This window comes from Oryctolagus cuniculus, chromosome 20 (assembly GCF_051225735.1).
Source record: "Oryctolagus cuniculus isolate XC-2025 breed Fujian yellow rabbit chromosome 20, ASM5122573v1, whole genome shotgun sequence".
Lineage (NCBI taxonomy): Eukaryota > Metazoa > Chordata > Mammalia > Lagomorpha > Leporidae > Oryctolagus > Oryctolagus cuniculus.
This window is the reverse complement of record NC_142886.1, coordinates 48,582,509-48,608,759: the sequence shown is the minus strand read 5'-3', so window position 1 is coordinate 48,608,759 and position 26,251 is coordinate 48,582,509. Positions and strand designations below refer to the sequence as shown.

The window sequence follows — 26,251 nt, the reverse complement described above, 5'->3', positions numbered from 1 at the left end:
TACTTAACTCTTACCCAGGAAACTGCTTACTTAACTTGCATTAGGACACACAGGGCCAATGTAGGTTTGCTATTCACAGCTTCAAATTCAATTTCAAGGGATCCCTGTTCCAATTTCCTGTAGAAAGTTACTCCGTGTTCTAATACATCAGTGTCAGGCAGTGCGGCCTTTACTTAATTTCTTCTCATTATTCATACAACCAGGGATCACCCAGCGCAATCTCTCCTCCTCCGTGTGCCTAACAACAATGATGGGGCTTTTACTTTTCATCTTTTCAAGTGCCAGTTGCTCCAAAGTCTCCCCTGCCCTCAAAACCTTTGGAGACCCTCAATCAGCTTCCTGGGGTCTCTGCATGGTGACGTAGCTTGTGACAGCGACACGCAAGGTGACCTGCGCATATTTCTAACTGATTCATATTCTACAAGGCAAGACAGAGTCAGAAAGTGTGGAGACTAGCCCTGGGCCACGTCTCCTCAGTGGCCTGGGACGCCTCCCTTGTAAAATGAGAGGCTGGGCCTGGCTCGCTGGACTTCCAACCCGACTAGCCTTGGAGTCACCCACTCAAAGGCAGCCACGGGAGAAAGCCCAGTCCCATTACAGAGCTGTTTAGGGATAAGGGGCAAGGGGGTAGGGGGTGTCAGTTGTCAAGCCCCCAGCTCCACCTCCCTGGAGGCAGCCCCTGAGACCCCAAAGCACGGGTTGCAAACCGCCAACCTTGGTCACTTCGACAGGCTCCTCAAATTTGATAAGCCTAAGTGCTCCAAATCCGCTCTGCTTTGCATAAGCAAAACATTCTTAATACGACCTTAATGGAAAAACAATTCATGCATTTTATTCTCTATTTAATGCATTTATGTATTTCCATGATGAGCATACATTACTTTAATAACCAGAAGAAAACAAACATTATTAAAAAGAAAATAATTTACATAGATTTTAAAAAAGAACAAAACGCCCGAGGCACAGATGAACACGCGGGGAAGGCGTGCGTCCTCTCCTGGCGTCATCTCTGTCGCTCGCTGGTAATCACTCTCGTCCCTTCCGAGGAGCAAAATATCACAAGTGTTTGGCAAAGGCCTGATGAGTCACCAGACACCGCGTGGCTTCAGCTGCGTCAGAGACCTGTGCAGCCTCGCGAACAGTCACCGCCCCCCACCCAGTTTGTCTTGAGTGGGGGGACCTGGAGGTAAAAGAGACAGCACTGAGCAGGGGGCGGGGAGATCCACCCCAGTCCCCAGTGGGCCCTCCCACATCTCAGATTTCTTCACTCCAACTCCCACCACACAAAACTGAACAATGCACGAATTCAGCGTGAAGTATGACAAGTAAGTGGGTTTCCAATAAGCTGCATTTTTATTACATTTAGACTCAAAATGTGAAGTTCTGTGACTTGGGAGGGGAGTAGTGACAGAGCTGCTCAAGCCACAGCAGACCCACCCCTGCCCTACCTGCCTATCTCCAGGCCTCCACCGTCACAGACGCCCCCAGAGCTTCCACTGGACTCTCCCTCCGCTTCACACGCACCCTCCACGGCTCCCAAACCCACAAAAACAAACTCCAGATCCACCCGCCTCTCACAAAGCCCCAAGCCCGCTCAAGGACCTTCCCGCCCCCGTCACCTGTCTCCCAAGCTAGATCTTCTCTGGGCACCCACAGGCCACAACCTCAAGTGTCCTCACCCGCCCTGGCAAGGACCAGCGCTGAGGACCTCCCATCTGGACTCACATACTCAGTACCACGAGCCCTCAGGAGAGGGACTGGCCACGTCCTGCTCCAGCATCCAGGCTCAATCTGGCAAAATGGGCATCAGTGCCTCTTTGGGCACTGAAGAATGGAACTGTGGTCCCTGCTGTTACTGAGCTTACGCTTCGGGGGACAGCAGAGCAAACACACACGGTGCTCCCAAAGTGCACGTGGTCCCCCGCATGGTGCTCCCAAAGTGCACGTGGTCCCATGCACAGTGCTCCCAAAGTGTACGTGGTCCCAAGCCCTTCTTCACCTGTGTGTAGTACGCAGCCCTGGCAGCAGCTGCCCTGGGAGTGCAGGAGCTCCCACCAGAACCCGCAGAAGGGAGTGGAAGAGCCTAAAGCCGGCCATGCCCCTGCCCACCACTGCCAGCCCTGTCAGAACCTGACACCATCACCCAGAAGGCCAGCCTCACTTATCCCAGCCAGGCCGACCTTCCAATCCCCTCACACCTGAGTATGGAAGATGGATAGGGCTTTGAATTGGAAGCTTTCCCTCCCTGCCTCCTGGACTTGGAGAGCTATGTGAGGCTGAGAGTAAACAGGGGGGTTATTAATGTCAGAGGAGGACAATTACCCCCAAAAATGTGAGCACATCAATAAGAATCTGAAAGCAACTTCTCAGGAATATAGGACACAATGCAAATTAAATGTCTGCGCCCAGGGTGTATATCATTACCTAATCTCTCTGGTTACCATTGAGATGCTAACTACAGGCTCAGCCCGGGCATCCATCTTCTTCCCCTGGAAGCACTTCAGAAACTTTGTCTCCTGAGCTGAACTCGCGCCGCAGCACAACCACCGCCCCACCTGGGACTCCTCACACCAGCGTCTGCGCAGGCACACAGGGACCCCACACACCTGCCCCTCTGCTCCACTCAGCTGCCTTCTGCCCAGATGCTAGCCTGGGGGGCGATGAGGGAGGGAGGGGGCAGCTGCAGGGGTACCACTGAGTCTCAGTCACATTTCCCTTAGGTCTACCCCTCCTTTCCATACCCCCATCGTGTACGCTGTGTCACTCACACACTCACCCACGACAATCGTCCATACAGCACCTGCTCTGTAAGGCACGTGTGGAATGACCCTGACCTTCATCAACACACAACCTGGGGGTGGTGTCCTGGGACAGATGTAAGATGCACAGGGAGGGGAATCTATGAGGCAGGGTGGCCTGGACTGCCACCTGGTAGCAGAGCGACCTTGGGCAAGCTCCCCAGGCAGGACGTGGCGCCACCTATCCTGCTGCTACCAGTGCGTTTCCCACTCCAGCGCTGGCTCTTCACACCAAACCCGGACAGCACCAGCTTAAGTCAATTTCTTCAACTGCACAAGGAAGACAAAGGGCCTGACGACGACTTGTGAAGACGGGGGCTATCCACGGAAAGACCCCAGCACAGAGTAAGGGCTCGCTCAGCAGCAGCTGATTGACTGCTCTTCTGTACCACTGGGTTGTCCCTCACACCCCTCCTGAGTGTGCCACAAACAGGGAGCACCTGCCTTGGGCTCCTCAGCCCCGCCCACACCACTGGCAGTCAGCAGTGTAACCGGCCTCTGAAGCCGAGTGCTGCAGGTTTCGGAGCTGGGGCAGAGAGACCGAGTCAGGAGGATGTCAGCCCTTCCTTCCCCATGCTCTGCAGTGGATCTGGGCCCCACATGTCTGGTATGCACCGAAGCCTTGGGAGTGCCAGCACCCCTGCCCCGCCGAACCTCTCCCACACCTTGGCGCCCACCTTTCTCCGGAGGGAGGCAGGCCCCTGGGCGCTGGCTCAGCGAGCACACCAGCCTCCCGAGCTGCTGCGGACGGCTTGTCGGAAATGGGCTCTGCGCTCCCTGCGCCCCACCGAAGCACTGAGACGCTGCAGCCTGCGTGGCCAACCGCAGAGGGCGGCCTCCGGCAGAGCTGAAGCACTAACATCAGCCCCTCACCGAGAAGTGCCCAAGGCTCAGGTTCCCCCAGGCCTGGACTACTGAGAGCACACTGGCCGTGGCTCGACTCTGCAGACCTCCTTCCAGGGACCACCACCGCGGGGGGCTCCCAGGACAAACTCACTCACATCCTCCCAAAAGGAAACAAAAACGTGGGGGAGTTTAAGACGAGAAGATGGTGAAGGTACTGAACCTCCAGAGAGCCCAGTCTCCCTCCCCACCCCCTCTGCCCCGGCCCCCATCAGGACCCCTATAAGGGGAGTGGGGTAGGGGCTCTCTTCAGCTTTGCCCAAGACGTAAGCTCCCGGTTCAGCTGCTGGCTGCCACCTCCACAGGAAGCAGCACTGGGGCTGGCGGCAAGAAGACGGCAGAGTCTGCCGAGAGAGAGGGCAGGGCGAGCGGAGGACTCAGCCGTGAGCCTAGACGAGGGCCCACGCCCGTCAGTGCCACGTCCAGAGGGTGGAACAAGGGAGGCGTGCCTATGCTCTCAGGGGAAGGTGCGAGCAGAGGCCACAACTGCAAGGGGTGGGGGTGGGGGCGGGTGCCCCCATGAAGAGGCGAGGCAGACAGCATGCAGGCGTGGGATGGGATACACTTGGCTTCTGGGATCAGTATCTAGGCCTAGGGAAACCGGGCCAGGTCAGCCTCTGCCAGTGACAGATGACCGCAGTGGGACACAGTAGTCGCACACAGTGAGCCCCTCTCCCACCCATAGGATCTGACTCACGGGAGGAAGCACTGCAGAGATAAGGCTGTCATTGCACTTGACAGAGGGCCTTGCAGACCCCTACCCCGGAAAGACGGAGCCTAGACTCTCCCTGCCCGGCCCTACAGGTAGGAGCCCATCTCCCAGCCAGTAACTGCAGCACGTGCTCTGCCTCCCATATCAAGGTCAAAGGGAAAACAATGTGGGAAATGACATTTCAAGGGTGAACTGAACTTCTGTGGACAGGCCCTCACCGCTGGGAACAAGGAGAAGCCAGCTTCTAGACGTCTGACCTCCTCCTTTGGGAGTAAGGAGAGCGAAGGCCTTGGAAGCAAATGCTCCCAGCTCTGCCACCTCCTAGCACCTTGCCCTGGCCCTGTCAGCCCCCCGGGTCCTGTCCATGGGACAGGCACGTCCTTCTCATCTCTGAGGTCTCAGGAAGATCAATCACATGGGTATGATGTCCGACACTGCTGGGAGCGTGACGGGGTCTCAACAGACGGGATTTTTCCTGGCTACCAAAAGTGCGTTTTGGGGAGCCAGCCACCCGGTTCCTGTGATACCAGACACCATTCAGAATACAGTCTGCACCAACCCGGCTTCACTCTACCCAGGCACTTCATCAGGCAGCCAGAAACCAGCAAATGGGAATTAACTTAATGCTCTGTTTGGCAGTACTTCCCGGGTCCGTCATCCATTCTTATTCCCTGGAAGCTGCCAGCCAAGCAAACTGGAATATTGATCGCTGCAATCATCTCGATGGAAGCCCGAGGACCAGCACTTTACGTGCACGGCGATTAGACAAGCAGGCCTGTTCATCGCAGTGGACTTCGCTCTGGGCCACAGAGGGGCTCCAAAAAGTTGAACTGATCAGCAATCTATTAATGGGACCACACCTCCACATTGATCTCACATCATCCTTTCAAAATGAAACATATTCACTGTCCCCCTTCAATCGCGCGCACAGGAAAGGAAGCGTGCCCGTGCCAAGCTCCGGGCACCCCGCAGGGCTGCCACCTCGCCGACTCCGCACAGCAGCACGCAGGTCGAGCGGCGCCAGCCCCACTGCACCGGCTCCAGCAGGGCAGAAGCAGAGCTGTCCCCAGGCGTGGAACAGGAAGAGCCGTGGCTCACACAGCTGCCCAGCTCCTTCCCAGGAGTCCCAGAGATGCGACAACCCCAAAGGCTTGTACCTCCAATCCCAGGGGACGGGAAAGGCAGCCCAGGCCGGCTCTGCTCCTGCGGTGGGCCCGGGTGGCGCCTGGATACACAGATGAGCTGGGGCTGCCCCTCCTGAAGCAGGGAAGGAGCCGCTGGTAGCTGGGAAGGGGAGGGAGATCCATATCTCTTTGTACGACTTTTGTCTCAATTTTTTACCAAATCCATGTTTTTCTATTTTTAAAAATAAACTCGGAAAAGACATAAGGAAGAAAGGATTCTTCCCCTGAGGAGGCTTACAATCAAATTGGAGAAATTATAATTCACAAATTATAATTCACCCCAACAACCGCTTGTTGAGCACATTAGGGCATGGAAGCCCTGAGGCAGGGAAACGGGACCACAAGTGTAGCAAAGCTCCTCAGAGAGGGCCAGACCCTCGTCCCCAAAGGTGCTGGCACAGTGTGGCATTGGTGGGGGACGGCTGTCACAAACGAGTGACTTTAGTAAGAGAGAAAGACAAAATCAGCGCTTAACTTGGTCAGATCATCCAGGAAAACGAAGCACAGAGACTTACACAATATCTTGATGAAAAAATTATTCAAAAGATAACCCGAGTACTTAGGCCCCTGCACCTACATGGAAGACCCAGAAGAAGCTCCAGGCTCCTGGCTATAGCCTGACCCAGCCTTGGTCTTTGTGGCCATTTGGAGAGTAAACCAGCAGAAGGAAGATCTCTCCCCGCCCCCCAACCTTGCAACTCTGCCTTTCAAGTAAAATAAACAAATAAATAAATAAATAAAATCTTTTAAAAATTATTCAGGGGCAAGCTTTTGGAACAGTGGTTAAGACACGCACACCCCATATCAAAGCGCATAGTTTGAGTCCCAGCTCCACTCCCAATTCTAGCTTCCTAATTCATACCCCGGCAGGCGGAAGTAGGTCCCTGCCACCTAACTGGGAGACCCGGACTGATGCCCACCTCCTGGCTTCCACCCAGTCTGGCCCCAGCTGCAGGCAGTGTTTAGGGAGAACCAGCAGCTGAGAGATCTGTTTGTTTCTCTTTCTCTGCCTTTCAAATAAATAAATAATAAATAAATAAATGTTTAAAATAAAACAAAAATATTTCATAGCACCAACATTGACCCCGATGGTTGAAGAGCCACAAGGGACACGAGGCATAAACAGTGAACCCTGGGAGCACGGGCTGGGGCAGGTGACTTAACAGGTGTTCCAGTGGCATTTCAGAGAGGCCTGGCTGCCGAGGGGGTGCTGATGACACCAACCCCCTTAGCCTCCCAAGACCAGGAAAAGCACCTGCAGCTGGCTTCACAATTCTCTCCACCCACAGCCTGCAGCATTAGCCTGTGCACTGTGCTGCGCTGCCGAGGCCACAGGTGTCAGCAACTTACTCTCTGTCTGCTCAGGGACCCGGGGCCGGGGGGGTGGGGTGGGGGGGGTGGCACACGGCAAGAATGGCAAGAACGCCAGCTCAGAATGGCGAGTGCTCGTGTCCAGCCCTGCGGGCAGAGCTTGGCACGCCTGAGGGCCTCTCACCACCTCATTTGGCAACAGTTAGTTTGGAGATCACAAAACGACAAAGTTTAGAAGGGCCTCAGAAACCACGGTCAAACCTCCAAACGAGGAAGCCAACACCAGAGACGCCTGACTTGCCCAGAGTCTCAGCTGGCCAACGGCAGAACCACGCGTGGACCTCTGGCCCCAGCAGCTGATATGTCCACCCACCCATCTCCCACCTGTCTATCTCTGTCCGTGGCAATAACCTCGCAAGGAAACGAGTCCCTCCCCTGCCCAGATCATGTCTTTCAGGTCAGAGGTTGGGTTTTTTTTTTAGGAGAAAGTAATAACAAAGGAAAGGGAGAGAGCATCTTAGATGAAGGTGGCCCTTCCGACGTGACACACGGGACGTGACACACGGGACATGACAGACAGAAAGGCTTCTGGGCGCGAGAGGGAACGGCGAGGTGATAACGGCTGTCACGCGTCAGGGGAGCAGGTGTCACTATCTTTTGACAGAGGGCATTGGGGAAGAAGAAGTCACAAATAGAAAGCTTTCTCTTTTCCTTCTGAGGGTAGAATAATAATTCACCTGAATTGTCAAGATCTGTTCCAGGCAGCATTTGCGCAGTAAAGACAGGCTCGGGAAACCTCCCGTGCCATTATGGGCATTCATGGGAGGAGCAGTAATAACTGGGTGTTAAAAGCTTCGCACGATTGAGCAAAAGTACTTTCTAGCACTTACTACTCCCTCATCAGCACCTCCTAATGCCAGTCGTAGCACAGGAGGGTGCACCAGGGAGAGAGAGACGGAACCCCTCCCAGGAGTCCACGCTAAGAATGACACCCGAGCCTTACAGTTCCAGAGAGAAACCACAAGCCGAGTATGAGAACAAGCAGCACGGAGATGACCGTGCGGGGGGCCCGGGGGTGGGAGGAACAGGTGACTAATCGTCTTGATGCTTCCCAGGTTCTCTGGTACTTTTCCACTCCTCTCGACAATCACGGTTCTCCTTTAGAATCAGAAGCAAAGTAAAAAGAACCCCAGAAAAGAAAAATGTAAACAAATTCCAAGGAGAGGACCCCAAAGCCATGGGGAGGAAGGTGGGAGAAGCCCAGGAAGGGGAAGGAAAGCCTCCCAGGGCTGATCCAACTTGGAGCAGCCCTGAAGGGCGACAGCGACGCCTCATGGGGATGTGGGCAGGTTGCTCAGGGTCACCCCTGCTAGGGATGCTAAGACAGTGCAGGGGGCCAGGGGGCCAGCCCCCATGACACTGAGAGCCCACCGGAATCAACCAGAGCAGAAAATAAAAAAGGAAATGCGTAATTAGCAGGTGCAAGGCGCGATCATGTGGACGGAGGCCAGGTGGACGGAGGCCACAAGGAGGCGGCAGAAGCGGGCCCCAGCCCCGGAGCGCCAGCCTGTGGAGCGGAGGCTGCAGCCTCAGAGGAAGGGGAGGCTGGGCCGCCCCGGAACGCGCGCACAGCCGCAGACGCGCCCCAGAGGCTCAGAGGAAATATTATTGCGAGACAAAAACTGAATTATGAAATCCGCAAGCAATAATTAGTTTAAATTACTACTTCTACTTGAATAATTAAACACGCTTATTTTCACTCACTGATGTTTTATTCATTACCATACATCTTTCCTGAAAGTTGTTTTTAACGTGAATATTCTTTTATTTGCAAAGATCCCACAGAGATTTACTATGCTAATTTCAAACCTTTCTTCTAAAATAAAAACAATAACAAAACACTCCCAGATTATCATCCATTAGCGACTGCTGTGTGGGGTCCATTATCAACTTAAGTCGCAGCAACTGCGAGAAATGCTGTGGGTAGCTGCAAAGTTATTCACACACCAAAGCTTGCTCCCCTTGAAAATTCACTGCTGAAAGGGCGGTATTTAAATAAGCTCTCGGTGATTATGAAAATAAAAAGACCCAAGTGCAGAAAGACCAGTCAGGCACACACAGAGAGTGCCTCCTACCTTCGGTCACACCCTCTGTTAATGAAAATGTTTTTGCATTTCCACAAATAATGTTTGAATTTTCTAAGTCTTATTTTCACACCCTGGAGCCAGGATACCTGTAAGTATGGTTATAAAGGCTTAGGAGTTTTATTAAACAAAGTTACCTTTGGGAGTAGGCACAAACCTAAATATAATCCATGAACTACCCCTCCCTGCTGGTCCGAGGCTGGTGCTGGCTACAGGGCGACACTCCAGACCCTGGCTCATGCCAACCAGCTGGGCCCAAGTCAAACCCAGGGCACAGGGAGGCTGCCAGCACTGTAGCACCCTGGCCCCACGGAGGACCAGGAGCCAACAGCCCGGGAGGCAGCTGCAGAGTCCAGTTCCTGCGCAGGCATGTCACTGCAGTGAAGTGTGTGTGTGCACACACACACACACACACACACACCCCTCTCAGCCTCCTCCAGAGAAGTATCTGGGCTTTGTGCCTTCTGGGGACCCCACAGCACCAGTCTTGGAATGGGCAAGTCCTCACTGCGCATCTGTTGGATGAGATGAAGAGTCTGAAGACTTTCCGCAGACCCAGCCACACTGGTATTTCTCTTTCTGCCAGCAGCCATTAAAAGCACTCACTCACTCACTAAGGCGCACACCCCTCCCCGATGAACCACTGAAGTCAACTGAGTACCTCCCCTCCACCCCACCCCGAAATCTGGGGTGAGTCCTCCTCACTACGCAGGTTGTAACCAGCACTCTGGAGCAACAAGGAAGTGCACTACTCGAACGGTGAAGTTTCCGAACCAGAAATGACCATCTAACAGAGTGGAGTGCCGAGCTGGGTCGTCGGTTTGGCCTTTGGAAAATGAAGAGGCTCCAGAGGCCACGGCCAGGGCTTAGCTGATGCTGGAAGTCAACACTGCCTGCGTCATCATCCTTAGAAGCATCCAGAACGCACAGAGCAATTTCTGCTGGGCTTCTGTTTCCGTGGCAACAGCTTCACTGGCCTGTTGCAGGGAGAGGAATGGAAGAAGGGAATTGAACAAGGAGGGAGGGGGACGGGGTGGGGGGGAAGGGGCCAGGGGAGGCAGAAGGGAGGAAGAGCAAAGGAGAAAAGGGCAGCAGATACAGAAGAAGGCGGGGGCCAGAGGAGGACGGGCAGAAGTCGGGAGAAAGACGGAGCCGCGGGGGCAGGGGCTGGGGGCTGGGGAGACGGGAGGAGGTATGGGAGCGAACGTCCTGAGCAGGGGCTTCTGTCAGGAAGATCACCTCCAGATGTGCATCTGTCTGTATGCAAAGAATGTTCTAGCTGCACTCATTAGATGCAACACACTTCAACTCTGTTACTGCCTCGAGACACACTCAATTACCCGATAAACCACAGGAAAGCTGTGTAAGAACGGCAACGTGGTGAGCAGTCCAATCCAAACTCGCCAGTGTCAACATCAGCCAAAAAGGCTGGCTGGGTCAAACCCAGAAAGAAAAAGGGACGGGAAAGGAAGGAGAGGAGACACCCGTGAGCACTAAACAGCTCCCATTAAGGACGAGGCACTGTTGACTCTAAGGGAGCTCTGTGAAGCCTCGTTAGCGGGTAAGCCGCTGCTCGCTGCTCGTCTGCTTCAGGATTTGATAAGGAAATGGGTCTGCCTCCTGAGACTGGTCCCTTGACAAGGGGCTCAGCCAGGGGCCAGGGTGGGAGTGGGTTCAGCACAGGGCATGCAGGACGAGTGGCTGGGGCAAGTTCCAGTCCACTCCCTTCCTCCCTGTCCCCAAACCCAGTGAGCTGTCTCAAAGAGCTCTCTCCATCCTGGGTGGCTCCTGAAACACCCAGAGGCCATCGGTGGACAAACAAGTCACAGAGCTGTACTGACTACCCCAGGGCCGGGGAGCCCAGACAAGGGGCTCTACAGGGACTCTCTCCACTATTTTTACAGCTCTTCTATAAACTCGAAATTGTTTTCTAAAGTTTTACAAGAAAGATAACAAGGGCTGTTTGAGAGTAAGGATCTGGGGCCAGTGTCGTGGTTAAACTGCTGCTTGCAAGGCTGGCACACCGTATCGGAGTGCTGGTTCAAGTCCTGGCTCCTCCACTTTTGATCCAGCTTCCGGCTGATGTGCCTGGAAAGGCAGTGGAAGATGACCCATGTGGGAGACAGGCTCTGGCCTGGCCCAGACCTGGCTGTTACTGCCATTTGGGGAGTGAACCAGCAAAAGGGAGATCTGTATTTGTCTGTCACTCTGTGTGTATCTGTCTCTCACTCTGCTTTGCAAATTAACTAAGAAATCTTTTAAAAATAAAAAAGTAAGATTCTATCTTTTCAAAAATGGATTTATCTTTTTACATAATACCAAGGCCCCTGATGGGGCTGACCTCACCTAAAGTTTCGCGAGGACACCGGCTAACGCACTACCGTGAAAGCTGTGCTCCTGCCGCAGGGGTGCTGTGCTCCTGTGGCAGGGGTGCCGTGCCCACGTGCTCCACGAGCAAGGGCTCTGTCCGACAGATGGGCTGCACGCCCCCAGCCCTGCCCCCAGCTCTCAGCCTCATCTAGCTGCCTGTCGGTGTGTGTTCCTCACTCCCTGGTCAGGGCCCCCTGTGCGGACCTTCTGCCCTGAATGCCCTCACCCACGGCCTTGCTGCTGTGTGCCCCCCTAACACGTCCTTCCCCAGCCATTCCTTACGCCTCACAGGGCTTCCCCCACCCCCACCCGCCAGAGCAGACACAGGTTGCGCCATAAGGACCGGCTCTCCATTCCCTCTTCCTCTCAAGGCAGGCTCCGACACCCCATTCATCTCTGGCCCCACCCCCGTGCTGGCACCCGAGTCTCACAGCAGATAGTAAATGAATGAAAAACCAGGAGTCAAGAATGCAGACAATTCTTTTAAAAGAGAAAACACCAACAACAACCTTCCATCTTCTGTTAAAAGGTCAAAAAGATTCTTCTATTTGTGAGAAGCGAGGGAAGCAGACTGTGTTACAGAGCGACAGTCCATCCCACAGACAACACAAGCACTGTGCAAGTATCCTCTGCCGGCCGGAGCCCGAGACACTTTTCAAAGGCTTTGGTTTCCTTGACAACAGCATCGCTGCAGACAAGCAGGGAAATAATTAAAAAGTATGTTCCCTCTGCTCAGAACTCTTTAAGTGTTTTTAAGCAATAATGAACAGGCCACACTCAGTGAAGTCAGTGCAGACAGAGCTAGGGACACAGGAGGAGGCCCCACACTGCACCCCCTCCCCCGGAGACACCTCCTGAAGACTTGGGGGGTCAAGGGAGGATCTGAGCCGTTGGCCCAGGGAGATGCTCACACTAAGACGCGCTGCCCACACAGGTCAGCTTAAGGACAAAAGCACTTGGCAAGGGCTAGGTCCCTGGCACACACCACGTGTACCCCCGCAGGGCCTTGAGCCAGCCAGGTACTGTCACCACCACTCGGCGGCAGAGAAACCGGGGAGCCACAAAGAGTGGCCGAGGCAGTCTGGCCCGGGGCCCGGAGCCTGTGGCACACCACCTGGGGCCAGCACGTGTCCTCTCCTTGGGCTGACTCCTACAGAAATCCCTCACCGCAGGGCCGCCCAGCCCTAGCCCAGGGAGAAGAACTCTGCCCTGCCAGCCCAGGTCGCTGTGCAAGGCCACACATGTTGCCTTTGCCTCCTGCCCTGGGGCTGTGGCACACACAGCAAGAGGAAGGCACCAGCTGGGTGCCAGTGGGTGCCCTGCACTGGATTTATGCACTTCCTTCTCCTTTCAGGGCGGCTTTAACAGTCTGTTCTAACAGTTTTACTGCGTTCGCATCTTTTATTGTGAACTTCCTCAGATCCTTTCTGGATTTATGATTCACAAATAAAAAATAAATGCACAAGCTGCAAGCATCGGCTGAAGACCATTACCTGGGAGCATCAACGCCAACACTTCAACAGCAGCGGCACAGTCTGCTCTGATCTCACTCCCGGCACAGTTTCCAAGGCCCTCTCCTAAGCCTGGCCACACCAAACCACCACCACCCCCCACACGCACACACCTCCAGGAGTGCTTCCTGCAGAGACTGGGGAAGAACAGGGTCAGGGCAGATGGCTGGGCCCACCCCCAGACTCTGCATACCCCTGAGACTCAAGAAAGCCCAGAGTACGCTAGACTGAGGTGTTGTTCATTCATTCACATCTTTCAAGCACCTACTATGTGCCTGGCTCTCTTCCAAGACTGGAGATTACAACAGGAGGAAAAACTCCCTGCCACCATGGATCTTGGATTGTAGCTCCTCCCACTTTACACGTGAGCCCCTCAGCTTCAGAAAGGTTACGACCTTGCCAGAGTCACACGACCTCCCTCTGGTGCTCCGAGGCAGGCGGTGAACACCGTAACTCGAGCATGTGCAGTCAGGAGGGGGTGCACACAAACACCAGCTCTCTGCTTAGAAGCCACGTGTCGCCAGCGCCCACTCTGGTCCCCAGCGTTCTCACCTGGGAAGTGGGCACAGGACGCTGCCGCCGGCAGCTGACACCACGGAGTGCCCACTGCAGCCCAGCAGTCGCCTAACGCTGCTCCGTGGGTTCCCTCGACCACTGCCAGGGGACTGCGGTGAACGCTGCAGCACCCCTGTGTTCCTGGTGGGGAAACGAGGCCCAGAGACCCTGAGTCATGCAGAAAGCACAGCTGGGGCTGAACCCTGAAGTGGGACTCGTGAGCTCACTGGCTGCCTGCGCCCCTCCGTCACGAGGCAGTTCCGAGCCCAGCACCAGTACAGGATATGGCAGCCAGCCTCGCGCCGGCCGCGAGCCCGAGCACAGCATGGACCAGCCCTTGCTGCCCCTCCCCACAGCGTGCGGGCAGCACCGAACAGCGCTGCTCATCCGCCTGGTCTCCCAGACCTGGCTCGACCTCCCTTCCCCGAGGAGTCTCCAGTCCTCTGCCTGCAGCCCGGCAGGACCACCCGGCTCTCCACTGGGCCCCGGGGCCCCAGGGCCCTGCCTCTTGAGTCTGCTTTGATGTCTGCCCCCATCGGCCTTCTGGCCAGCAATGGTGGGTCTGGTCCCCCCTCTGAGCCCAAGGCCACAAAAAGAGCAGAACTGAACCAGATGGATGAGTGACCCAGTGAAGAAGGCGTGGCCATGAGGGCAGTCCCTCTGCGCCCCTCTGGCACTGCAGACAGACCACAGCATTTCCAGAAGCCTGGCTGATGGAGCTCCCGGAGGCCCCCAAGTCCACCCCTCAGTCACCACTAGCCTGTCACACCGCTGAGCTGGAAAATAGGAAGCCACGTCTAGAGGAGCCCAGTCCCTGCAGGGGCCTGCTGCAGTCACTGGGCGCGCACTAGATTACTTGATCAACGAATCAAGGCAACTAGAGGCAAATTGCATCGCAAGCCTCATGCGCTTAAGGAATGCGGCTTAGGAGGCAATTACAGAATAAGCCGGACTTGGAGTTCTTGATAATTCTTCCATTTGTAAGAGCATTACGCTTTACAAAGTGGTTTCGCACATCTAACCTCGTCTGATCCTCACGGCCCTGAGAGGTAATTATTTCACAGATGAGAATGCCGAAGCTCAGGGAAATTGGGGAAGGGACACGCCTGACTTTCTTTTGGATATGTACAGTGTGCAGGATGCTGTCTCAGCTCAAGCGAGAGCCGGGGCTTTCTCCAGAGCAGCTCACAGCTACCGTACTGGCTCTGACGGCTGGCACACGCCATGCCAAGGGCGCCTGGAGGCTGCTGCCCAAGTCCCCAGCCTGAGGCTTGCCTTTACTCCTCGGCCCGCCAGCCGCCAGCCCACCAGCAACACGGGCTCCAGCCTGCACTAAACAGCACCCGCGAGGGTCTTCACTCCCCAGGGTGGCCGTTCCGCGTGCTAGCACGTCCTTCCCAGCTCCTGCCCTCCACGCCAACAGGAAGCCACTCAGCTCTTTCTCCCCAAGGTGGCCCTGCCAAGCACCTGATGACAGTGCCACGCCCCCAGGGCAGGACTCCAAGGCTCCAGCATCTCAGACAAGTCAAAGATGATGAAAGAGGCCAGGGCGAAAACAAACAGCTTCTCCAAACAGAGGTGGCCGTAAAGCTGTGTTTTTGTCTGTGTTGCTGTACCTTTCAAAATAACACTTGAACTAGTTCACAAAGAGCCCACGTCTGTTTATAAAACTCTCCATTCCCCACAGTTGTCAGGCTGTGTAAACACCCTGGGAGTGGGAGACAGAAATTGCTACTTGTGAAACTTCTAATGCTAGCACGCAGAAGAATTAGAGTTCTAAACTCAGCAGGTTAAAAATGTTCTGAAAGCAATTTTGGTGTTAGTCTGAATAATTATAAATCACACTCACTTAGAGAAGGGCCTGTGCCCCCTTGGGCTCCCAGGGAAAATTCTAGGCATGATAGTTAAGCAAAATAGTTGGTTATTACGCAGGCTTTGTGGTGGCAGTGGAAATTGGTATAATCCTTTTGGACCGCAATCTGACAGGAGACGGATCTGGACCCACAAAAATGTGCAACCCTTTGACCCCGCGGTCCCACTTCTGGGAATCAATCCGAACGAAATAATCCAGCAGAAAAGCGTTTCACGCATGAAGATAAGCACTTCAGCATCCTCTATAATAGCGAAAATCAGAAACCACCCAAGTGTCCAAGGGAAGCTAAGCAAATTACAGCTAATCAACTCGATAGCGCAAACCGACGGTCCTCCACAGACGCCGGGGTGGTGGCAGACGCAGGCTGCGGATGGCACGCACACCCCAGGAAACGAACGCACTTGCCCATCCAGCAGCGAAACTGACGGGTGGGGGCGGGGGCTGGGTGCATGCAGGAACGAAAGGTTCTTCCCCCTCATCCTGCAACGCTCCCGGAGCACCTGCACGAAGGGCGGAGGCAAAGGCCAGGGCAGGACCAGGGGACCGAGGGAGGCCCGGAACCCCAGGATCAGGTCTTGGCCACACAGTCTGGACACTCAGCCAGGCAGAGGGCAGGGCCACAGCGGGGACAGAACCTCCTGGCCCGGAGCTGACAACGAGGCCGCTTTTCCCACCATGTTAATCTCATCCTCTCCAGATGGACTTACAAACGTGACTACAACAGCGGCTCTCAAACCTTTTGGGACCCTTCAGGCTGCCTAAAGTGTAAAATGAGGGAGGCCCCTAGCGTCCTCCTGATGTGAGTTAGAGGGACCGAGGGTTAGCACAACATGAGGACACTTTAAAATATGTACAAACTGTGTGGGTAACAATATCACATGTGAAAGTCAATGACATAGTTATTTAAAAAAAAAAAAAAAAAAAAAAAAAAAAAACCTGTATTTTCCAAGACCAAAAACATTAGTGAGAAGGCACCGCTCACACTTCTGCAGGTCTGGTTACTGCCTGGTTCAGCACAAGGCAGCTGGGTTCTCGGGGCTGCGGCCGCATCTGATCTATGGCAGCAGCGCACGTCCTGCCGCCTCTGGAAACCTCCATGCACACTCAGAGGGGATGAGAGTGGGAAAGTACATAACTTCTAGGTGTTCTTATGAAAACAGTTTTGACCCCCTGAAAGGGTCTCCGAGCCCCCCAGGGCTTTGCAGAGCGCCCGGGAAAACCACTGCGGTGAATTACAGCACTGAGAGCGCCGCTGCGAGGCCTGGGGGGTGCGGTACAACCGGATGTGCGGCCTGCAGGCTGGCTGCGGGACTGGACCGAGACGTCGGGTCGCTGCGGGACTGGATGGAAGGAGACATCCATGGTGGCTGCGGGACTGGACCGAGACGTCGGGTCGCTGCGGGACAGGATGGATGGAGATGTTGGGGTCGCTGCGGGCCTGGACAGACAGCGACGTCCGCGGTCGCTGCGGGCCTGGGTGGACAGAGACGTCCGGTCGCTGCAGGGTGGGGGACGGCGGAGGGCAGCAGCCGCTTCCCCCTCGCACCTTGTGCGGGCTTTCCCTAGTACGCGTGTTTCTTTTTTGATCACGAACGTGTCCTTTCCCAGGAGAGGTCTGCGAGGCCGTGGCGCGCCCGGCCCCGCGGCCTGAGCTGGACAGGAAGAAGGTCGTTTGCAGTCATTAGCAGCCCGCGTCAGTGCGGGGGAGCGTCAGTGCGGGGGAGCGTCGGGACGCCGGCTGCCGGGACCAGGCGCTGCTCCTTAATACGCCGATCCGATCGATCCCTGGCCCCGCGCGTATTCATCCCGGCAGCGCGGCCGCCTCGGCCCCACTGACGAGAATTGAAACTGGCTCGAGCTAATCACTGCCAGAAGAAGGTCAAATATAGGTGACTATTTATCAGCCCCCGGGTCGGGGGGGTGGGGGGCACGCCGCGCGCTGAAGTCGCGGCACAATTACACAGGCACGGCCCGGACCAGACTGCAAAGCTGGGAGGGCTTCTCCGATCCAAGAGAATACTAATGAGCCACCAGCACTCAAAGTCAGAGCGCACGCGGGGAGGGGCAGGCTGCCACGGGAAGATGGTCAATATTGTTAGTATGCAAATTGCCGGGATAAGAGGCTGCTCCCACTGCAGGGGATTAATTAATGGACAAGAACCCCCACGGCCGGCGCTTATGTAGCATACAGAGGTGCCAGGCCCGGTTCTGAGGGAGCTGCACCTACATGAACTCATCTGGTTCTCAAACAAGATACCATTAAATTAGCAGATGCTTTTAAAAAAGTAGTGTTTCTGCGGCCGGGCAGGGCAAGACGACTCAGTTTACCCCATGAATGACGGTGTGTGCCCGAAGCGGGACGCCGTGCAGCCACTGGACACAGTGACGCAGATCTGTGCACCGGGAGACGTGAGCAGAAAAACCACCGGGGGACGGCACGGAGGCGGCCCAGTGTGCAGGCAGCACGCCGAGACCCCAGGCCTCCTCCCCAGCAGGCCTGGAGCCCACCGCAGGGGCACTCTGAGAAGCTGACCGCCAGTACACTCTGGCGCATCTGGGGGTCCTGCGGCGCACCTGCTGGCCACCCCAATCCTCAGGCAAGCTCACTGTGCAGAAGCAGCACACACACACACACACACACACGGTCAGCTTCTGAGAGCTGAGCATCTGAATTATATGTAATGTCAGCAGCAAATTTCACTCACGAATCAACACCAAACTAAGAGGACCACAGGAGCTGGGAGACCGAAATATTCCAGAAAACACAGGAAAACAACTTTGAAAGAACTCAAAGAGCTAAAAAATGACTCTGTAAATACATAATGTTTAAAATCTGTTATATCAAGGGGGGGGGGGGTTCTCCAAAAATTGGAAAGAACTCTTGGAACATAAACAGTGACCCAAGAGGGCGCATCCCTGCGTCTCTGATGCACTTCAATAAGGTCAAGAATGTGACGGCCAAAACGTGAAATCCAGAAAAAGAACAAGCGGAGGAAATTCCCCAGAAAAACAAGACAGAAAGGCAGCGAGGAGGAAAAGGGAGAGAAAAGATGAGCTGGGCCCGGGGCATCCAGAACAGCCGACACATCGGGAACCCGTCAGAGGCCTTGGCCAGCAGCAGCCTGGGCGTCACGGGTGGCCTGGGGTCCCGCAGCCCTGCCCTGGCAAACCCAGGCCTGCGCCGCGCAGGACCCACAGAGCAGGTCTCCGGGCCGCCTGGTTCTAGGGCCCTCGGCCCTCCCTGCACTGTGTGGAGGACAGCGGCCACACCCAGGAAGGGGGCCTCAGGAAGTTTGCTGGAGAGAAAGAGAGGCAAAGGCTGCAGGTCGCGGTCACAGACAGCTGTGGCGGCACCTCCATGCTGTGTCCCCAACCAGTAGAGGGACACAGAGCCGTGTCCCCCGGGAACCAGACAAGCTAACCCCTGACTAGAGACAGCAGATGCCACGCAGCCACTTACTTATAAAGGGGAAACTGTAGGCCGTGCAGGCGGCTTGAGTGGGAAGTGACCACAACGCGATTTTCAGATACCGGCTGCAACATCATGCCAGTCCCTGTGGTATGATGAAGCAAGCACTTGATATGATATGATATGACATGACATGACACTTGCGCTATGTTCACAGCTTTTATGCATTTCTTCCAAAATTGTACTACTTTTATGACAAAAACAAAAGAAACCTATAACAGCTCATTTTTTAAAAAAAGAGAAAGGACACAGCCGACACTGGAAGCTACACAGGTGCCTTCTGTGTCCAAGTTTTAAAAGCAGCAAGAAATAATGTACTAGACTGGCTCAACTCCTAAGTGTGCCAATTTTGCAATCTGCATTTTTCAATTACATTAAAAGCATTTTTCCAAATTGCCCTATTCTTCCCCTAATGACACAGGATGAGATTGGATGAGGCGCGCGCCCGGAGATGAGGACGGGCTCTGCACCGCCCCACGGCACGGCCTTCCTCCCAGCAGCTCTGCGAGCACGCAGCCCTGCCCTGCCCTCACTGCTCCCGGCTGTCCCAGGCCCCACAGAGTGAAGTCTCTAAGGAGCAGCAAACACGGCCTGGGTCCTGCCACGCGCTCCTTTTCTCTCTCCCTCCCAACCCTGGGTTCTTCTGGGAGGAACTGGGAAACGTCTCATTTGTTGGCCTCCGAAACACCTCGGCTTTCACATGAGGGAGGGAGTGTCAAAACCTCTACCTCTCCTTGAAGAGAAGGCTCCAGCTCGGGGTCTGCCGGCCCCTCCCCGAGGCCGGGCAGCCCACAGGCCCCTCACTCCCAACCCTCACCTGAACACCTCGCTGTGTGCCAGGAGCAAGTGCCTTCCCACTCTGGGCCTCTGTCAAAGCAAGGCGGAATCAGACCATCTGTGCACACGCCGGTGCGCACACACACATCCCCCATTCTCTCCTGCCTTCACCTAATTGCCCTCGATGCACTGTTAATCACTCACTCCCCAAATACCAAACGCCCACCGCACGGCCCGAACCTCCTTCCCAGCTGTGCCTCTCACTTCCAAAGCATTTGCCGCGTGCCCAGAATAAACGGCCGCTCATCTGCATAACGCTCCCGACTCCGCACTCCGCACACCCGATCGCTTCTCAGTCCGGTCAAGAACAATTCCTTCAAAACCAAAACAAACCCTCGCTCGGGCACTTGGATCCATAAATCTCATGTCTGAGTGTGAAATACATCACTTTCTACAAAGCACATCGAAGATGCACTGATATAATCGGATATGCTAATAAGGAGAAATCAACAGGATCCTATACTACAGGAAAACGCAAACCAAACCACCACCACCACGCTCTCCCGTCCTTATGCCGCTAACAGAACCGCGGCACATGGGGGTGGAACAGAGTTCGGGCACCCTTGGGCGGAGCGGGGCGGGTGGGGACAGCGTTCCGGCACCCTTGAGCAGAGCAGGGTGGGACAGAGCTCGGGCACCCTTGGGCGGAGCGGGGTGGGACAGCGCTCGGGCACCCTTGGGCGGAGCGGGGTGGGACAGCGCTCGGGCACCCTTGGGCGGAGCAGCTGTGCTTTTCCCTCCTTTATTCTCAGAGGCAGGAGAGCAGAGCGGGTTTTAGTTTTTTCCCTCAAGCCCTGGACCCTCAGGACTGCTGAGAGGAGACTGAGGTTGGGAACTATGCAAGGTACGGCAGGTGCTCACTGGGGAAGGATTAGCTCTCCTTTCCGTCATCTGTATCCCACCCAGAGGCCACAGAGCTGGCCGGGGGCCCAGACGAGGGAGGCAGGCACGGCACAGCTCCCAGCCCCTCCCCCCACACTGCCTCCCCTGGTCTCCCGGGCCATCACCTGCTTCCCCCAGCACTGCTCGAAGCTCAGGGCAAAACCGCTCTGCTCACGCCCAAGGCTGCGTGTTGCATTTTCCCGAGTCATGTTTTCAACCCGATCAATGTGCAGTCCAGGTGTACGGTGCGGGGAGGGCACAAAGGGCTCAGCACAGGCAATTTCAACAGCGTCACAGCTATCTCTCAGGAGTGCAGACGTCACGTGTGTGTATAGGGGCTGGTGTTGGTGCAGTGGCTAAGACCCTGCCTAGGATGCCCGCATTCCATATTGTAGAGCTCACGCCCAAGTCCCGCTCCCTTTCCAGTCCCACTTCCTGTCTGTACACGCCCTGGGAGGCAGCAGGTGATGGCCCATTGTACTTGGATCCCTGCCTCCCACGTGGAAGACCCAGAAGGAGTTCTGGGCTCTGGCTTCAGCTTGGCCGATGATGGCTGTTGTGGGCATTTGGGGAGTGATCCAGTAGATGGAAGATCTCTGTCTGTCTGTCTATTTCTCTATCTCTGTCTCTTTCTCCATCTCTCCCTCTGTGTATGTCTTTCAAAACAAAAACTTTAAAATTAAAAATAGGTGTGCATAGTGATAGACTATTAAAAAAATCCACACAAACAAGAGTTCTCTTAACTCAGAGGATCCTGGGAGATTTGTCTTTTCCACACGCAGTTTTTAACCAGTCAGTACAGGTACAGGTGCATTTCTTTGGCCCCTCCCTTGAGTCTGGCACTGGGCTGCATCTTCTCAGCTCCTCTCAACGGCAACAACCCTAATCCATGAGGAACAGGTAGGTGCACAGGAGAAGCAGGGGTCTGCCTAACGTCTCAGAGCCATCAAGCAGCCAGGAGCTCTGGCACATTCGGGGTCCACCAGACACACCCGAGGGCTCTACCCGAAGCCTAATGTCATTGCATTAGGACAGCAAAAAAGACATCCCCGTTTAGCCGTATTCTCTGCAGTACGGAGTATTTAATAAAATCACGGGAAACAGCAAAGCGAAGTCTTGAATTTGAGACAATCATAAATAGATGTTCGGGGAAAGTTTTTAACAAGATAGAAAAATGCTCACAACAAACACTGCAAACCGCACAGCCTCTGCGGAAGCTCAAGGCATAAACACAAAGGAGGCAGTGCCGGCGGGAAGGCCTCGTGCCCCCGGGGGGCTGCCGGGGGCTGCCGATTAGCCATGATCTCTGCCTTCTCCTTCTCCTTCTCCTTCGTGACTTCAGGACGTTTCACAATAAGCATCTGTCACGCAAACGATCAAAACTGAAAATGCTCTTTTTATTTTGAAAAAGCATTTTAAGAAAGACTGTTACTGAAAGATTCCTAGAGTAAATTATTTTGTTAAGCAAATAAACAAGAGCTACATTTTACTGAGAGGCCCCCAGCTCCCTGGAAGCAGGCAGAGTGCCAGGGGCCGGGGGTGGGAGTGGGGGCGGGGTCGCTTCGGGAGTCCCTCTGGGGCTGGTGGTGTGTGGCGACCACGGGCCGCAGGGCATCACAGGCTGAACTCTGCCTTTCCGGGGGGTGGTGTTCACACACGTGAAGCCAAACGAGTTCACGGGGAAGTGAGAAGCGTGCATGAGAGGGCGTCCGTGCTGGGCTCACCGCCCAGAGCTAGCAGAAAGCCGCCCACTCCCAGGCCGGGGCACGGCGCTGGCAGCAAAGAAAACGGAGCTCTAGGGCGGAATCGTGAGTCACTGTTTGATTTTACTTAATTTCTCGAGCTGTAAATTTTCAAAACTAATATAAGCTTATTTTACAGCTCACAGAACATTCGGAACATATTAAAATGAGTATCTTTCCACTAGACCGTGCCCATTTGGAATGCATGAATTCACAGCTGAAGGAGCGGGCACTCTGCGTTCTTTGGGTTAATCAGATGGATTGTGCTGTTTTCCTCCCGATCAGAAAAGAATAAATGTTACCTTGAATCAAGGATTCGTCCACATTCTAGAAGCTTGAGAGCAGCTTCTCTTGTCTTACTGTGCCCCCTAGTGGCAAACAGGGTTTGTACATACAAAAAACAATCCTTCCCAAAAGACTGGCAGTAAAATCCAAAAAAAATTTCTTTAAATGTTTACTGACCACTTAGCACATCCAACACTGATGCCGGATGCTGCAGAGCACAAAACCGGGTCTGGCCTGAGTTCTGTGCTCAGGGAGCTTAGAACCTCCCAAGGTGACGCAGGTGTGTTTCCGTCGCTGCTCACAGCAAGGGAGACGCTGCTGGGAGCCAGAACCGGACACGGTGCCAACGGCGAGCCAGGCACTGCACGGAGGGGCTCACATCCCAGCCGCGCAAGCCTCACAAAGGCCCCGCAGGCTATGCTGAGCCCCACTGTGCACACAAACCGAGGCTCAGAGAACGAAGTACCTGCCCAGGCAGCAGAGCGAGGCTTTCCACTGCCGTGCTGGGCCCCAGCCCCCAAGCTCGCACCTCCTTCCGGAGGCAGTGCGGGCGGAGGGCACTCTGCACACCTTAGCCAGAAGGCGAGAGGAAAGGCACACTCGGGGAAGCAGGGCGCCCTGTCGCACCCCCTTCTAGCCCATTCCCTGCCGCACCTGCTGTCTGCTCTCCACAGGGTCTGGGCTGCAGCAAGTGGGACTCCTACCTGCGCCTGAGGCCCTGTCCCTTCTCCACAACCTACACCCACACAGCACTTCCCACCAAGCTCAAGAGGTCCCCCAATCTACCCCAGTACCCATCTGACACGAGGAGGAAAAGACCCCAGCCAGGTCACACAAGAACCTGGGGCTCCGCACCTCTGTGGTCTCAGCTGGGACTTCCTCCCAGCTCCCCGGCCCCTCCAGAACTCACATTTTCCACCCCAGCTCCTCCTGCCCCTGCCACACATTCTCACACCAAAACGTTCAATGTCAACTTGCCCAAAACTGTTCTATCCCTGAAACTGTCACAGATCTTACAGCAGACAGCGCCCTGGCTGCTGTTTGCATCTACGGCTGATAAAAGCCCCGAAATTTAAGGCTTCCCAGTAAGAACGAGGTCAGGAAACACTGACCCCAGCAGCCGTGGTGGGCCCTGAGCCAGCACACAACGGCGGTGTGCTCTGCCCTGGGCCACTTCCAGCGCAATCCAAGCCTGCATCCTGAGCGGGCGACCGTACAGTTCTTGGAAGCTGCCTGGCAGCCAGGCGGCCCCGAGCCAGCATCACCTCCTCCCCGGCACAGGCAGGCTCAGCAGCGATGCCCAGCACCCTGGCTGGCACAGCCACACAGTCCTGGACTCCGGTCTCACCAAGGTCCCTCAGCCCGAGCTGCCTCTGCTGCCATCAAACCTGGGCCGACTGCGCCCTCTTCTGGTCACAAGGCGTCCCAGCTGGCTGGCTGCTCTCCGGGGCCCGCAAGGCCCAGGAGCAATGCTTCCCCTCAGAGGCTCACTGCTTGAAAACCGTCGCCGGGATGCTTCTGCTCAGGAGCCAACATTTCCCAGCAAAACTGCTCCATTCGGCTAGTAAGACCAGAGGACACTCCGCTGTGCTGCCAGGAGGCGACCAGTGGCACAGGGCTCCAGGTCCGCCCCTCCGTCAGGAGAACAAAGCCCATAGGTGGGCGGGCAGGTGGGCACGCATCCGGTCACACCTGCCGTCCTCGTAGCTCCACATGGCAGCGTGCTGAGCGGAAACCCCTCGTCCGTGGCAACCCACCTCCTCCTCCAGCCTGTGCTGTCAGACTGCCCTCCCCTGCACCCCACAGTCCTAGAGAGGTGACCGCCATACCCTTAGGAGGCCCACCCCGTAACAAGAGTACCTCCAAAACTCCTGCCATGAGCCAGGGATTAGACTGGGTGCAGGGGACATCTATGGAGATGCCAGGGGCCTTGCCTAAGGTCAAAAAGTTGTTAGGGCAGGAGCCAGACGCCACGCCCAGGCCAGCCTGAGTCCCGCCCATCTCTGCACCATGGGGTGCACTGAGGAGGGAGGCACAGGGAGGGAGCCCAGGCCCCGCTCCCAAGGCTCACACACACTAGGAAAGAACACCACGCCAGCGCCCCGTCAGCACGTCTGCTCCCTGAGGGGGAGGACTCTGTCCATCCTCCTGCCCTGGTGCAGGGCCAGCAGAAAGCCAGGACTCGATAAACACTGCTCCATGGACCCCCAGCAGGGAGGTTTTCCGGAACAGCTGACTTTCTGAATCGGGCCTGCCTAGCAGGAATCTGGAAGACAGGAGAGTAATGGGCAGGGACCCTATCAGAGGGAGGGGCCAGAGCGGAAACACGGGAGGGGGCAGCCCTGGGAGGCAGCTCAGGGAGGACGTGCGGCTGCCAGTCAGACTCTGCGGCCAGCCGGACCCTGCCCAGAGCACAGCAGGCTGTTCCCAGCCTCCAGACGGGTCCCCACGCTCCCGGCCGCTGTGGAGTGCATGCCCAGGAACGAGAACTGGGCAGCCTGCGTCCCGGTCCACACAGGGGCCACCAGGTGCCCACGCAGCCCTCAGAGCCCCAGATGTCCCAGGAGAAGCACCGCAGCCCTGAGTGAACACTGGCGGGGATCCAGGCTGCAGACAGACACGACACGCTCTGCCGGAGGCCCCACCGGCCTTGTCGCAAGGGGACACAGGCCACTGAAAAATGACGCTCGTGGATTGATACTGCTACACTTGTAGCTTCTTAAGAAAACCCTCCTAGGGAGGAGAAGGCTCAACATTACAAATAAAGCGACTCTGAGGCAGGCAGGGGACGAAGCCAGCTAGGCTGGAGCACCCCCAGGACCAGGCTCTGTGCCGGGAGGGCTTCCGGAGCCTCCCCCACACGATCACAAGACCACCGCGCCCCTCTCGGAGGACAGCCTAGCGGGCTGACCAGCCATGCCGCAGCCAGCCTGAGTAGGAAGCCAAGGCACTCCCACCTGCAGGCCTTTCCCCCAGAAGGCGTTGGTTCAGCGGGGGAAGGGCAGGTCACCTGGAGACACCCCACACAGCCGGTCTTTGCAGCTCCTGTTTGGCCGTCCGGCCCCTGCCTTGTCTCTGTGTCAGAAAGCTCGGGGACACGGGGTAGCACTGCACTTCCTGAAAACAAATGTCGAATCCTGGCTGCTGTTGGATCCAGTAGGGCGTTTCTCCTACTTGTTTTTCTTTCCCCAAAGCCAGACTACCAGAAGGCCAAGTGCCAAGTATTCCTCACTGGTGTGTGCTGGAATGTACTCAGAGGAACCACAACACGCTTTCCAAAGACTGAGGGAAAGCAAAAAGATCACGCCCAGCACGGGTGAGTGCGGTGAGACGGGGCTCCCACACGTACGCCACTCACCACGCGGTCCTAACCCAGCTTCTAGGAGACTGTCACCCGAGGAAGTCCGGGGACAGATTCGTGGAGAAGTGCACGCGGCGTGTTCGCTGCGGCTTCACTTGCGGCAGCCTGAAAGGGGAAACTGCCCAAATGTCTGACGACAGGGAAGTGGTTCAATAAACACGGCACAAGCAGACGACAAAATCCAGCTCATCATCTGGTGGACCCTAGCTTACTGGACGAGGCAGAGAGGGAAGGGAGGTGGCAGGACACAGCCACAGTCCAGGCTGACCACAGAATACCCTCCCCGATGGCAGCAAAAGTGCAAACAGGAAGGT

General features: G+C 55.8%; 1 protein-coding gene and 1 long non-coding RNA gene across 8 annotated transcripts in view; both read right to left on the bottom strand.

The window, feature by feature from the left end:
* WDR25 (WD repeat domain 25) overlaps window positions 1-26,251 on the bottom strand; it is a 144,569-nt gene that overhangs the window by 114,709 nt on the left and 3,609 nt on the right. The gene's annotated exons all lie outside the window — the stretch shown is intronic.
* LOC149120166 (uncharacterized) lies at window positions 807-25,731 on the bottom strand. The gene is made up of 2 exons (XR_016226913.1): window positions 25,534-25,731; window positions 807-1,180 (listed from the first exon to the last, which is right to left on the bottom strand). It is a non-coding gene; the product is annotated as an uncharacterized LOC149120166 (long non-coding RNA).